General features: G+C 49.9%; 1 long non-coding RNA gene across 1 annotated transcript in view; it reads right to left on the bottom strand.

Annotated features, from left to right (window-relative positions):
* Positions 1-1,786: 1,786 nt before the first annotated feature.
* LOC138647081 (uncharacterized) overlaps positions 1,787-15,364 on the bottom strand; it is a 30,342-nt gene continuing 16,764 nt past the window's right edge. Inside the window, exons 7-8 of the long non-coding RNA XR_011314869.1 lie at positions 4,345-4,512; positions 1,787-4,249 (exon numbers count right to left, since the gene is read on the bottom strand). This is a non-coding gene — a long non-coding RNA (uncharacterized lncRNA). The remainder of the gene's footprint in view (positions 4,250-4,344; positions 4,513-15,364) is intronic.

Raw genomic sequence — 15,364 nt, forward strand, 5'->3', positions numbered from 1 at the left:
AGACACCTTTCTATCCCAGCTGTGATGCTCCGCAGACACCTTTCTATCACAGCTGTGATGCTCCGCAGACACCTTTCTATCACAGCTGTGATGCTCCGCAGACACTTTTCTATCACAGCTGTGATGCTCCGCAGACACCTTTCTATCACAGCTGTGATGCTCTGCAGACACCTTTCTATCCCAGCTGTGATGCTCTGCAGACACCTTTCTATCCCAGCACTGTCCAGTTTGTGAAGTCACAGTCCAAAACACAGCAAGCTGCAATGTTCTGACACTTTTCTATCATAGGACAGGCAGAGCATCACAGCTGACACTTTTCTATCACAGCTGCGATGCTATGTGTCCTGATTCTTTTCTATCACAGCTGTGATGCTCTGCACACACCTATCACAGCTGTGATGCCCCGCAGACACCTTTCTATCCCAGCAGTGATGCTCCGCAGACACCTTTCTATCACAGCTGTGATGCCCCGCAGACAACTGTCTATCACATTGGTGATGCTCCGCAGACACCTTTCTATCCCAGCTGTGATGCTCTGCAGACACCTTTCTATTACAGCTGTGATGCTCCGCAGACACCTTTCTATCACAGCTGTGATGCTCCGCAGACACCTTTCTATCACAGCTGTGATGCTCCGCAGACACCTTTCTATCACAGCTGTGATGCTCCGCAGACACCTTTCTATCACAGCTGTGATGCTCTGCAGACACCTTTCTATCACAGCTGTAATGCTCCGCAGACACCTTTCTATCACAGCTGTGATGCTCCGCAGACACCTTTCTATCCCAGCTGTGATGCTCTGCAGACACCTTTATCACAGCTGTGATGCTCTGCAGACACCTTTCTATCACAGCTGTGATGCTCCGCAGACACCTTTCTATCACAGCTGTGATGCACCGCAGACACCTTTCTATCACAGCTGTGATGCACCGCAGACACCTTTCTATCACAGCTGTGATGCTCTGCCAGTGTTCTCAGTTTGGCTGTAGCCGGTCACTAGTTACATCTCTGGCAGTGGTAGAAGTATTGTGCGGCACCATGTGAAGTAATGAACAAGTCTTATCTCAGAGTTGTTCCACTGCTGGCAGGAAGCTGTTAAATAGTAAATGTACTAAACATCAAGGTCGCATGAATTCATGAAGGTCCATGACAGAAGGTCCACGACACCGGCCAAGAGAGAATTGCAGCTCCACTGTCATTTCTCATCAGGAAATCTTCCTCTGATATCTGCCATGTAATTTCTTTGTCGCAGCCGCCGTCCGGTTTTTGTTCACGCCTGAGGAGTCTTGGAATAAAGTTTCTGATTCTCCGCTATAATCTCCTCTCATACAAGTCTCCTTTCTGCAGACATTATCACTTCTCGTACTTTCCTAATTTGCTAGGAGCAGTCAACTGTTCGCCTCTATTCAGACAGCGCCGTTCTCTGATAAGTCATCTCATTGTTTTATTTCACAAAGAAACGTATCTCCCTCTCCACACGTTCTCTACTAATGATAAGAGTTAAGACTGCGCATTCTGTTCTCTCGAGGCTGGAAAAGCCGAATGTTATAGAAAACACACAATGAATAGTGAATTAGAAAGTACGTGAGGATTCTGCAGAAGTCCTCCAAATCGGTGACCCCAGAGCTGCGCTGCACAGCAATGTCTGCACCGGCCCCGACGCGCGCTCTGCCATAACCTTGCGTCAAACCTTACAGTATTCAACATGGTTTACAAAAGACAGTCAAATCTACGGTACTGAAGCCAGCTTACAGAAGGAACCCCTGTATTAAAATATGATCTTTATTAGGTATATTTCAAAGTATAAAGTCACGATCCCTATATAATGCAAAAAAAGTGCAACTATAGTGCAAGAAACCAAAGGACATGTCCAAAGGGTGATACCGCCCTATAACCTTCTAGAAGACGAGCCCCCCATCGCTATGTCCATGTCCGAGATGTATGGAGGAGATAGGTTGTGGATGGCTTTGTATTTCATTGTGAGGGTTTTGAACTGGAGCCGCTGGGCGATAGGAAGCCAGTGAAGGGCTTGGCATAATGGAGAGGCCGGGGAATAGCGGAGAGACAGGTAGATTAGTTGGGCAGCAGAGTGTAGGATGGATTGGAGGGGTGCCAGAGTGCTAGAGGGGAGGCCAGAGAGTAGGAGGTTGCAGTAGTCAAGGCGGGAGATGATAAGGGCATGCACTAGTGTTTTTGTGGTGTAGCGGTCAAGGAATGCACGGATCCGGGAAATATTTTTGAGTTTGACATGGCAGGAGGAGGCAAGGGCTTGGATATGTGGCTTGAAAAAGAGGGCAGAGTCGAGGATCACCCAAAGCACCGAGCATGTGGGACTGGGGAAAGTGAGCAGCCATTGACATTGATGGATAGGTCTGGTGGAGGGGTAGAGTGAGATGGGGGAAAGATGATCAATTCTGTTTTGTCCATGTTCAGTTTTAGAAGGTCGAGATAGCATACAGACAGTGTGGGATTTTGGTAAGTAAGGAGGTGAGGTCAGGTCCGGATAGGTAGATCTGCGTGTCATCGGCGCAGAGATGGTACTGCATACTGTGGGATTCTATGAGCTGTCCCAGGCTGAAGGTGTAGATGGAGAAGATTAGGGGTCCTAGAACTGAGCCTTGGGGAACACCGACAGACAAGGGGCAAGGTGAGCAGGTGGCGTGGGGGAGGGAGACGCTGAATGTTCGGGCTGTTAGGTATGCTGAGATCCAGGATAGGGCCAAGTCTGTGATGCCAAGAGATGAGAGGATCTGTAGAAGAAAGGAATGGTCCACTGTGTCAAAGGCAGAAGACAGGTCCAGGAGAGGAGGACAGAGTAGTGTCGCTTGCTCTTGGTTAGTAGGTCATTGGTGACTTTAGTTAGGGCAGTTTCAGTTGAGTGATGGGGTCGGAACACCCATTGTAACTGGTCAAAGAGGTAGCAGGAGGAGAGGTGGGAGGAGGACAGTTCAAGATGGACGTGTTGTTCCAGTAATTTGGAGGCGTAAGGGAGAAGAGATATCGAGCGATAGCTAGATACAGAGGATGGGTCGAGGGAGGGCTTTTTGAGGATAGGTGTGATCTTGGCATGCTTGAAAGATGAGGGGAAGACACTTATTGTGAGTGAGAGGTTGAAGAGGTGTGTTAGGGTTGGGATGAAGACCGTGGAAAGGTTAGGGATGAGGTGGGACGGGAGCGGGTCAAGCGTGCAAGTGGATACAACATTATATGCTTGATACAGGGAGGATATGTAGTATCCCAGTTACGTGCAGTCACAATGCATAAATAATAATAATAGTGCCAAACTGGAATCAACTGATACCTACGTGTAACCACATGGGAGTGATAGAGAAGTCAATCTACATCCAAGGAAATAGCCATACTAAACTGAATCTCCAGCACTCCATGTAAGACAGAGGGCGAGGCGGTGACAACTTGTCATTGTTTTGTTGTCAGCCTGAACCAGGCGTCACCTACTGTCCCCGACACTGGAATAAAGCCTCATGTCGGAGTCAGGCTGCGTTGTCTACAATAATATGGAGGCTTTGCAGATTTCGGCACTGTGGGGGGACACTTGTCTCACTTCACAAATTGCAGAAAGCACAGAATAACATTTCTGGAATTGTTCCCTGACGTGCGGCGTGTTCTCGGCTTCATAATGTTCATGGAGGCCTGCGCGGTAATAGGCGGGATGTTGTCGGGAAGCCGCGAGGAGCCACCGGCGGAGTTCACTCTAATCCTTGGTGAAGCATTGTGTGCAGGAGAGGATGGCGGCGAGGGATCCCTGATCGCAGATTACTCGGCTAATCACATCACCAGCCCCCGCCACTCAGATATTACAATTAGGAAAGCAGCAATGTTTTATGTTCTTCTTTATTAAAACGGTAATAAGCGTTTCTAGCATTTTTCTGTATTGGGGATGTGAACATGAGGCGTAAAATGTCTGCATCTCTTGGCAAGAAGAACGCAGCTGCAAAAACCAGCTTTTTTGATGGATTTGAGTGAACTCAATGAGAGAAGTGACGCTGCAGATTATTTTCTGCACCAACAATACTCCGTGTGCGTGACACGTCAGCCTCCTCATTCACTGTGCTGGCATCAGGACTGCTTCAGGTTTTGTCACAAATTTGCGTAGAAAAAAGCCACAAAAACACACCAAATCTGCAACATGTGCACATAGCCTTAATGTCCTTGGTTCCGGCTGTAGCTCTGCTCAGTCTGTGTCCTGCGGTGCTCCCCGCTCCAGGTGGGAATGCTCATCCTGTGCTGCCTGTTTCAGAAAGAGGGCGAGATGATTCACATGGACACCAGATGTGAAACATTAGGAAAAAACGGAGGAGCAAAAAAAGAGCAATAGGGTGTTACCTGTTATAAGGACAGTAAGGTGCCGGGAATTGCTCCCCTGGTAAAGTTGTGGGTCACACAATGATCCCGCTTGAATTTGTCAGCTGTGAGTGCATCCTGATGAAGAAGTCTGAAGACTCGGAAGCACATAGATAAGTCTACTTGGTATCTTACACCATTGCTTCTCCTCTGGGAGGTGTGAGACATAAGTAACATAGTAACATAGTTAGTAAGGCCGAAAAAAGACATTTGTCCATCCAGTTCAGCCTATATTCCATCATAATAAATCCCCAGATCTACGTCCTTCTACAGAACCTAATTGTATGATACAATATTGTTCTGCTCCAGGAAGACATCCAGGCCTCTCTTGAACCTCTCGACTGAGTTCGCCATCACCACCTCCTCAGGCAAGCAATTCCAGATTCTCACTGCCCTAACAGTAAAGAATCCTCTTCTATGTTGGTGGAAAAACCTTCTCTCCTCCAGACGCAAAGAATGCCCCCTTGTGCCCGTCACCTTCCTTGGTATAAACAGATCCTCAGCGAGATATTTGTATTGTCCCCTTATATACTTATACATGGTTATTAGATCGCCCCTCAGTCGTCTTTTTTCTAGACTAAATAATCCTAATTTCGCTAATCTATCTGGGTATTGTAGTTTTCCCATCCCCTTTATTAATTTTGTTGCCCTCCTTTGTACTCTCTCTAGTTCCATTATATCCTTCCTGAGCACCGGTGCCCAAAACTGGACACAGTACTCCATGTGCGGTCTAACTAGGGATTTGTACAGAGGCAGTATAATGCTCTCATCATGTGTATCCAGACCTCTTTTAATGCACCCCATGATCCTGTTTGCCTTGGCAGCTGCTGCCTGGCACTGGCTGCTCCAGGTAAGTTTATCATTAACTAGGATCCCCAAGTCCTTCTCCCTGTCAGATTTACCCAGTGGTTTCCCGTTCAGTGTGTAATGGTGACATTGATTCCTTCTTCCCATGTGTATAACCTTACATTTATCATTGTTAAACCTCATCTGCCACCTTTCAGCCCAAGTTTCCAACTTATCCAGATCCATCTGTAGCAGAATACTATCTTCTCTTGTATTAACTGCTTTACATAGTTTTGTATCATCTGCAAATATCGATATTTTACTGTGTAAACCTTCTACCAGATCATTAATGAATATGTTGAAGAGAACAGGTCCCAATACTGACCCCTGCGGTACCCCACTGGTCACAGCGACCCAGTTAGAGACTATGCCATTTATAACCACCCTCTGCTTTCTATCACTAAGCCAGTTACTAACCCATTTACACACATTTTCCCCCAGACCAAGCATTCTCATTTTGTGTACCAACCTCTTGTGCGGCACGGTATCAAACGCTTTGGAAAAATCGAGATATACCACGTCCAATGACTCACCGTGGTCCAGCCTATAGCTTACCTCTTCATAAAAACTGATTAGATTGGTTTGACAGGAGCGATTTCTCATAAACCCATGCTGATATGGAGTTAAACAGTTATTCTCATTGAGATAATCCAGAATAACATCCCTCAGAAACCCTTCAAATATTTTACCAACAATAGAGGTTAGACTTACTGGCCTATAATTTCCAGGTTCACTTTTAGAGCCCTTTTTGAATATTGGCACCACATTTGCTATGCGCCAGTCCTGTGGAACAGACCCTGTCGCTATAGAGTCCCTAAAAATAAGAAATAATGGTTTATCTATTACATTACTTAGTTCTCTTAGTACTCGTGGGTGTATGCCATCCGGACCCGGAGATTTATCTATTTTAATCTTATTTAGCCGGTTTCGCACCTCTTCTTGGGTTAGATTGGTGACCCTTAATATAGGGTTTTCATTGTTTCTTGGGATTTCACCTAGCATTTCATTTTCCACCGTGAATACCGTGGAGAAGAAGGTGTTTAATATGTTAGCTTTTTCCTCGTCATCTACAACCATTCTTTCCTCACTATTTTTTAAGGGGCCTACATTTTCAGTTTTTATTCTTTTACTATTGATATAGTTGAAGAACAGTTTGGGATTAGTTTTACTCTCCTTAGCAATGTGCTTCTCTGTTTCCTTTTTGGCAGCTTTAATTAGTTTTTTAGATAAAGTATTTTTCTCCCTATAGTTTTTTAGAGCTTCAATGGTGCCATCCTGCTTTAGTAGTGCAAATGCTTTCTTTTTACTGTTAATTGCCTGTCTTACTTCTTTGTTTAGCCACATTGGGTTTTTCCTATTTCTAGTCCTTTTATTCCCACAAGGTATAAACTGCTTACACTGCCTATTTAGGATGTTCTTAAACATTTCCCATTTATTAAGTGTTCCCTGACCTTCTGCCGGCCGGGGGTGAGGGCTCCTATGGGCAGAGCACTGGCAGCCATACCTGGCACTCACTGCCGGCGGCACCCAGCATCTGTTACTTTCCTGCGGCTCATCATTCCAAGCCAGCTTTCTTATTTTACATGTATGGCTTTGTTCAGACAGCGCATGAAACAACTGGGCCATAAACAGCTGCTGTGACGGGGTCTTTGGGCCGCTCTGTGCACTCGTCTCCGTTCACCTTCAATACCATCCTCACTGTGAGGTCCAGATGTCACACCGATCCGAAAGAAGTTTGTCTGAAGCCAGGATTAAAGCTACTTGTGGCAAGATGGATGACCATGACGGGAAAATAAGGGCAAATGTCGGAAATGTGCATTGTAGTGAAGCTGCCCGGCTCAGGGTGGATGGCGCTGGTCTGTGGGGCGGACGCTTCCTCTGCCGGAATTCCAGGGTTATTTCAGCACTGGGTTGAGCTCACTGGTGCGTACTGAGCAAACATGGATGCAATCGCTGAATTATCACATATCTGACACCCTGGAGTGATTCGGGAGGAATGTTCGGGCCAGAAGTACAAACCATCTGAATTTGGAGCCCGGGCCCAGTCCTGCACACAGGGAGACAATGAGTGCCGGCTAAAGCATGACCTTTGAAAGTGCGAGTCAGTGTCTACCACACGCTGCTCCACCACTCATGGTCCTCAGGTGGAGGAACATGGTCTCATCTGGTACATAGCAGCCTCTAGTCACATGCAGAGCTGCAAGAAATCCGCCCTACAGATGACTCCCCTGAGTCTTCGTGTGGCAGTAAAGTGATCATCTTTTATGGTTACTGGAGGCTCGATTCCTTGGGCATCATCATCACCAGCTCTCCATGGACTGACTTCATTCTAACCTTGTGATTACATGCAATTTGAGCTGCAGTGTAAAGCATGGAGGAAGAATGGGGCTTCTGAAGGTTCAATCACAGACTTCGATGTAGGGACCCAAAATAAACTGCATACATGAGACTGTGAAGTTCAGGTTACGAGACCTGCGGCTAGTCTGTACATCGCTGTCCAAGCTGGGAGTAAGAAACATGGAGCTGAAAGGGAAAGATCCTGCCGAGGTCACAACACATAATTGTTAAGCTGACCACGAGAAAATCTCTGGTGGGTTGTGAGTGACAGCGAGCAGAGCTGTATGTACAGGAGGGGTATAGACTCACTGTGGAGACCGTGATGTGGCCGCCTGTACAGTACTGGTGATTACCCACAGCCGCTGCCAGATGCAGGACGTGGCCTTGTACGTGGCCTTCCCGCCACCATCCTGTTACTGAGCTGTCACACACCGCACTGCGGCCTCATTGCTGCTCATCCTCCACACTCTTCATTATAAGGATTTTATGAACTACAACAAAGCAGAGAGATCCCGTCATTGACTCTGTGCCGGTACTAATAGCACAGCATATGGCGGAAGCTCCCATCAGCACAGAGGCTGTGTCTCTGTATCTGTGGGTCTCTGTATCTGTGGGTCTCTGTATCTGTGCATGTCTCGGTATGTCCGCTGCAGTCTCTGTCTCTGTGCATGTCTCTGTAGCAGTGGGTCTCTGTCTCTGTGCATGTCTCGGTATGTCCGCTGCAGTCTCTGTATCTGTGGGTCTCTGTATCTGTGCATGTCTCTGTAGCTGTGTGTCTCTGTCTCTGTGTATGTCTCGGTATGTCCGCTGCAGTCTCTGTCTATGTCTCTGTAGCTGTGTGTCTCTGTCTCTGTGCATGTCTCGGTAGCTGTGTGTCTCTGTGCATGTCTTGGTATGTCCGCTGCAGTCTCTGGTCTCTGTGCATGTCTCGGTACGTCCGCTGCAGTCTCTGTGCATGTCTCGGTATGTCCGCTGCAGTCTCTGTCTCTGTGCATGTCTCAGTATGTCTGCTGCAGTCTCTGTACCTGTGCATGTCTCGGTATGTCTACTGCAGTCTCTGTGCATGTCTCGGTATGTCCGCTGCAGTCTCTGTATCTGTGCATGTCTCTGTAGCTGTGGGTCTCTGTGCATGTCTCGGCATGTCCGTTGCAGTCTCTGTCTCTGTGCATGTCTCGGTATGTCCGCTGCAGTCTCTGTGCATGTCTCGGTATGTCCGCTGCAGTCTCTGTGCATGTCTCGGTATGTCCGCTGCAGTCTCTGTCTCTGTGCATGTCTCGGTATGTCTGCTGCAGTCTCTGTATCTCTGGATCTGTGCATGTCTCTGTAGCTGTGTGTCTCTGTCTCTGTGCATGTCTTGGTATGTCCGCTGCAGTCTCTGTCTCTGTGCATGTCTCGGTACGTCCGCTGCAGTCTCTGTGCATGTCTCGGTATGTCCGCTGCAGTCTCTGTCTCTGTGCATGTCTCGGTATGTCCGCTGCAGTCTCTTTATCTGTGGGTCTCTGTCTCTGTGCATGTCTCGGTATGTCTGCTGCAGTCTCTGTACCTGTGCATGTCTCGGTATGTCTGCTGCAGTCTCTGTACCTGTGCATGTCTCGGTATGTCTGCTGCAGTCTCTGTACCTGTGCATGTCTCGGTATGTCCGCTGCAGTCTCGGTATGTCTGCTGCAGTCTCTTTATCTGTGGGTCTGTCTCTGTGCATGTCTCGGTATGTCCGCTGCAGTCTCTGTCTCTGTGCATGTCTCGGTATGTCCGCTGCAGTCTCTATCTGTGCATGTCTCGGTATGTCCGCTGCAGTCTCTGTGCATGTCTCGGTATGTCCGCTACAGTCTCTGTGCATGTCTCTGTGGCTGCAGTCTCTGTCTCTGTGCATTTCTCGGTATGTCCTCTGCAGTCTCTGTCTCTGTGCATGTCTCGGTATGTCCGCTACAGTCTCTGTATCTGTGCATGTCTCGGTATGTCCGCTGCAGTCTCTGTGCATGTCTCTGTGGCTGTGGGTCTCTGTCTCTGTGCATGTCTCGGTATGTCCGCTGCAGTCTCTGTCTCTGTGCATGTCTCGGTATGTCCGCTGCAGTCTCTGTCTCTGTGCATGTCTCGGTATGTCTGCTGCAGTCTCTGTGCATGTCTCGGTATGTCCGCTGCAGTCTCTGTGCATGTCTCGGTATGTCCGCTGCAGTCTCGGTATGTCTGCTGCAGTCTCTTATCTGTGGGTCTCTGTGCATGTCTCGGTATGTCTGCTGCAGTCTCTGTGCATGTCTCGGTATGTCCGCTGCAGTCTCTGTGCATGTCTCTGTGGCTGTGGGTCTCTGTCTCTGTGCATGTCTCGGTATGTCCGCTGCAGTCTCTGTCTCTGTGCATGTCTCGGTATGTCCGCTGCAGTCTCTGTCTCTGTGCATGTCTCGGTATGTCTGCTGCAGTCTCTGTGCATGTCTCGGTATGTCCGCTGCAGTCTCTATCTGTGCATGTCTCGGTATGTCCGCTGCAGTCTCTGTCTATGTCTCGGTATGTCCGCTACAGTCTCTGTATCTGTGCATGTCTCGGTATGTCCGCTGCAGTCTCTGTGCATGTCTCTGTGGCTCTCTGTCTCTGTGCATGTCTCGGTATGTCCGCTGCAGTCTCTGTGCATGTCTCGGTATGTCCGCTGCAGTCTCTGTGCATGTCTCGGTATGTCCGCTGCAGTCTCGGTATGTCTGCTGCAGTCTCTTATCTGTGGGTCTCTGTGCATGTCTCGGTATGTCTGCTGCAGTCTCTGTGCATGTCTCGGTATGTCTGCTGCAGTCTCTGTGCATGTCTCTGTAGCTGTGGGTCTCTGTCTCTGTGCATGTCTCGGTGTGTCCGCTGCAGTCTCTGTACCTGTGCATGTCTCGGTATGTCTGCTGCAGTCTCTGTGCATGTCTCGGTATGTCCTCTGCAGTCTCTGTGTCTGTGCATGTCTGCTGCAGTCTCTGTGCATGTCTCGGTATGTCTGCTGCAGTCTCTGTGCATGTCTCGGTATGTCTGCTGCAGTCTCTGTGCATGTCTCCGTATGTCCTCTGCAGTCTCTGTGTCTGTGCATGTCTCGGTATGTCCGCTGCAGTCTCGGTATGTCTGCTGCAGTCTCTTTATCTGTGGGTCTGTCTCTGTGCATGTCTCGGTATGTCTGCTGCAGTCTCTGTGCATGTCTCGGTATGTCCTCTGCAGTTTCTGTGTCTGTGCATGTCTGCTGCAGTCTCTGTGCATGTCTCGGTATGTCTGCTGCAGTCTCTGTGCATGTCTCGGTATGTCTGCTGCAGTCTCTGTGCATGTCTCGGTATGTCCGCTGCAGTCTCTGTGCATGTCTCGGTATGTCCGCTGCAGTCTCTGTGCATGTCTCGGTATGTCCGCTGCAGTCTCTGTCTCTGTGCATGTCTCGGCATGTCCGCTGCAGTCTCTGTCTCTGTGCATGTCTCGGTATGTCCGCTGCAGTCTCTGTCGCTGTGCATGTCTCGGTATGTCTGCTGCAGTCTCTGTGCATGTCTCGGTATGTCCTCTGCAGTCTCTGTGTCTGTGCATGTCTCGGTATGTCTGCTGCAGTCTCTGTGCATGTCTCGGTGTGTCCGCTGCAGTCTCTGTGTCTGTGCATGTCTCGGTATGTCTGCTGCAGTCTCTTTATCTGTGGGTCTGTCTCTGTGCATGTCTCGGTATGTCTGCTGCAGTCTCTGTGCATGTCTCGGTATGTCCGCTGCAGTCTCTGTGCATGTCTCGGTATGTCCGCTGCAGTCTCGGTATGTCTGCTGCAGTCTCTTTATCTGTGGGTCTGTCTCTGTGCATGTCTCGGTATGTCTGCTGCAGTCTCTGTGCATGTCTCGGTATGTCCGCTGCAGTCTCTGTGCATGTCTCGGTATGTCCGCTGCAGTCTCGGTATGTCTGCTGCAGTCTCTTTATCTGTGGGTCTGTCTCTGTGCATGTCTCGGTATGTCTGCTGCAGTTTCTGTGCATGTCTCGGTATGTCCTCTGCAGTCTCTGTGTCTGTGCATGTCTCGGTATGTCTGCTGCAGTCTCTGTGTCTGTGCATGTCTCGGTATGTCTGCTGCAGTCTCTGTGCATGTCTCGGTGTGTCCGCTGCAGTCTCTGTGTCTGTGCATGTCTCGGTATGTCCGCTGCAGTCTCTTTATCTGTGGGTCTGTCTCTGTGCATGTCTCGGTATGTCTGCTGCAGTCTCTGTGCATGTCTCGGTATGTCCGCTGCAGTCTCTGTCTCTGTGCATGTCTCGGTATGTCCGCTGCAGTCTCTGTCGCTGTGCATGTCTCGGTATGTCCGCTGCAGTCTCTGTCGCTGTGCATGTCTCGGTATGTCTGCTGCAGTCTCTGTGCATGTCTCGGTATGTCCTCTGCAGTCTCTGTGTCTGTGCATGTCTCGGTATGTCTGCTGCAGTCTCTGTGCATGTCTCGGTATGTCTGCTGCAGTCTCTGTGCATGTCTCGGTATGTCCTCTGCAGTCTCTGTGTCTGTGCATGTCTCGGTATGTCTGCTGCAGTCTCTGTGCATGTCTCGGTATGTCTGCTGCCGTCTCTGTGCATGTCTCGGTATGTCCGCTGCCGTCTCTGTGCATGTCTCGGTATGTCCGCTGCAGTCTCTGTGCATGTCTCGGTATGTCTGCTGCAGTCTCTGTCTCTGTGCATGTCTCGGTATGTCCGCTGCAGTCTCTGTGCATGTCTCGGTATGTCCGCTGCAGTCTCTGTCTCTGTGCATGTCTCGGTATGTCCGCTGCAGTCTCTGTCTCTGTGCATGTCTCGGTATGTCCGCTGCAGTCTCTGTCTCTGTGCATGTCTCGGTATGTCCGCTGCAGTCTCTGTCGCTGTGCATGTCTCGGTATGTCCGCTGCAGTCTCTGTGCATGTCTCGGTATGTCTGCTGCAGTCTCTGTGCATGTCTCGGTATGTCCGCTGCAGTCTCTGTGCATGTCTCGGTATGTCCGCTGCAGTCTCTGTCTCTGTGCATGTCTCGGTATGTCTGCTGCAGTCTCTGTGCATGTCTCGGTACGTCCGCTGCAGTCTCTGTCTCTGTGCATGTCTCGGTATGTCTGCTGCAGTCTCTGTGCATGTCTCGGTATGTCCGCTGCAGTCTCTGTCTCTGTGCATGTCTCGGTATGTCCGCTGCAGTCTCTGTGCATGTCTCGGTATGTCTGCTGCAGTCTCTGTGCATGTCTCGGTATGTCTGCTGCAGTCTCTGTCTCGGTATGTCTGCTGCAGTCTCTGTGCATGTCTCGGTATGTCTGCTGCAGTCTCTGTGCATGTCTCGGTATGTCTGCTGCAGTCTCTGTGCATGTCTCGGTATGTCCGCTGCAGTCTCTGTCTCTGTGCATGTCTCGGTATGTCCGCTGCAGTCTCTGTGCATGTCTCGGTATGTCCGCTGCAGTCTCTGTGCATGTCTCGGTATGTCCGCTGCAGTCTCTGTGCATGTCTCGGTATGTCTGCTGCAGTCTCTGTGCATGTCTCGGTATGTCTGCTGCAGTCTCTGTGCATGTCTCGGTATGTCCGCTGCAGTCTCTGTCTCTGTGCATGTCTCGGTATGTCCGCTGCAGTCTCTGTGCATGTCTCGGTATGTCTGCTGCAGTCTCTGTGCATGTCTCGGTATGTCTGCTGCAGTCTCTGTCTCGGTATGTCTGCTGCAGTCTCTGTGCATGTCTCGGTATGTCTGCTGCAGTCTCTGTGCATGTCTCGGTATGTCCGCTGCAGTCTCTGTCTCTGTGCATGTCTCGGTATGTCCGCTGCAGTCTCTGTGCATGTCTCGGTATGTCCGCTGCAGTCTCTGTGCATGTCTCGGTATGTCCGCTGCAGTCTCTGTGCATGTCTCGGTATGTCTGCTGCAGTCTCTGTGCATGTCTCGGTATGTCTGCTGCAGTCTCTGTGCATGTCTCGGTATGTCCGCTGCAGTCTCTGTCTCTGTGCATGTCTCGGTATGTCCGCTGCAGTCTCTGTGCATGTCTCGGTATGTCCGCTGCAGTCTCTGTGCATGTCTCGGTATGTCCGCTGCAGTCTCTGTGCATGTCTCGGTATGTCTGCTGCAGTCTCTGTGCATGTCTCAGTATGTCTGCTGCAGTCTCTGTCTCGGTATGTCTGCTGCAGTCTCTGTGCATGTCTCGGTATGTCCGCTGCAGTCTCTGTCTCTGTGCATGTCTCGGTATGTCCGCTGCAGTCTCTGTGCATGTCTCGGTATGTCCGCTGCAGTCTCTGTGCATGTCTCGGTATGTCCGCTGCAGTCTCTGTCTCTGTGCATGTCTCGGTATGTCCGCTGCAGTCTCTGTGCATGTCTCGGTATGTCCGCTGCAGTCTCTGTCTCTGCAGTTATTGCAGTAACGTTGCACCCGGTTTGCATTCTGTAGCTATTTGGGGCCGTTATAAATATGGTGCCAATAATGGAGGGAGCAGATCCCGCCATTGTGGCTCCCTTATGACCCTTGTGTATATTTTGCCTGTTTCCAGCACTCGCTCAGCCTCCTGCGGTCTCTTCCTGCACAGGACGCTCTCGCTCACTCTCATCGTGTATATTCTGCGTCTCACTTTCCCTCCTATAAAGTTTCTGTTAGTTTTGAGCTCCTGTGCTCCGACCCCTGACCTCCCCCAGCTCCATCAGGGACTGTAACAAATGTAAGGGATTTATTTCCAACTAAAAGAATAACAAAAGTCATAAGAAGAAGGGACAGGGACCCCTGAAAAGTGTCTCAGCTGACTATGGGAACCTACAACAGTAATCCTAGTGATATGTATCTATGACGGACCAAACCAGGGCAGGTGAGGAGGGAGAAGGGCACCCTGGAGGTAACATGGTGGGAGCCATTGCTAGGAGGCTGGATCCAGTACCCCCATAGTGAGGAGGCAGGAGGAGCCCCTAAGCCTGGCATTATGGGGCAGGCACCGGGGGTCGCAGGTAGAGGGGCAGAGAGTAGGAATATCAGGCTCCCCGCGGGGACACAGAAGCCCCCGGCTGCACGGTTCAGGGCCAGGCTGACAGATAGTGACGGTTTGTGCCTCATCATCCTCACTGCTCGCAGCCATCAATCTTCATCTTACATTGTCCTGGTGCACCTGTTCCCTACCCCCTCGCTCTTCATGCTCTCGCCTTCACTTTCCTAAAGTTTTAAACTTTTTTTTTTTGTCTTGATTTCAGCAAACACAGCAGTCATGGGAAAGACATACAAATCACCTCCATCCCGCGCCCTGCTAAAAACACAAGGCATTCCAGACCCCAAACCTCAGCCTTTATGTGGCGGGAGAGGATGAGGAGGCTGGATGACACGCGGCTGAGCGAAAGAAAAGGCCCATTCACACTTTGGTATGTGCGCACCAAACTTTACAGCATGTTAAGACCTGAGGGTCAGACTGACGGACCTCACTGTAATGGGGCACTGCCATACACCCCAATAATCATGGTGGAGCCCAAACGTCACTCACCAGCGCCACCCGTCAACAGGAGAGACTGATCGAACAACAGAGTAAATGAGCTCGTTCCCAGTATAAGGGCTTGTTTCCACTTGCGAGATATACATCCGAGTCTCGCATGTGGAAACGAAGCTCTGGCGCCGGCACTCCAGAGCGGAGCGTGCAGCTCCATGTGTTCCTATGCGGCCGCACGCTCCGCTCTGGAGTGCCGGCGCCAGAGCTTCGTTTCCACATGCGAGACTCGGACGTATATCTCGCAAGTGGAAACAAGCCCTTAGGAAGATAAAATCTATATAATCGACATAATGTAGAATTGGGCAAGAGATAAAATTTTTTTTTTTTTTAAATGTCAATTTCATTAGTCTGTGCATCTGGGGCTTCTAGGACATGACTGCGCTCCGATTTTACCCCATGGATGTGCCGT

Source organism: Ranitomeya imitator, chromosome 8, assembly GCF_032444005.1.
Source record: "Ranitomeya imitator isolate aRanImi1 chromosome 8, aRanImi1.pri, whole genome shotgun sequence".
NCBI lineage: Eukaryota > Metazoa > Chordata > Amphibia > Anura > Dendrobatidae > Ranitomeya > Ranitomeya imitator.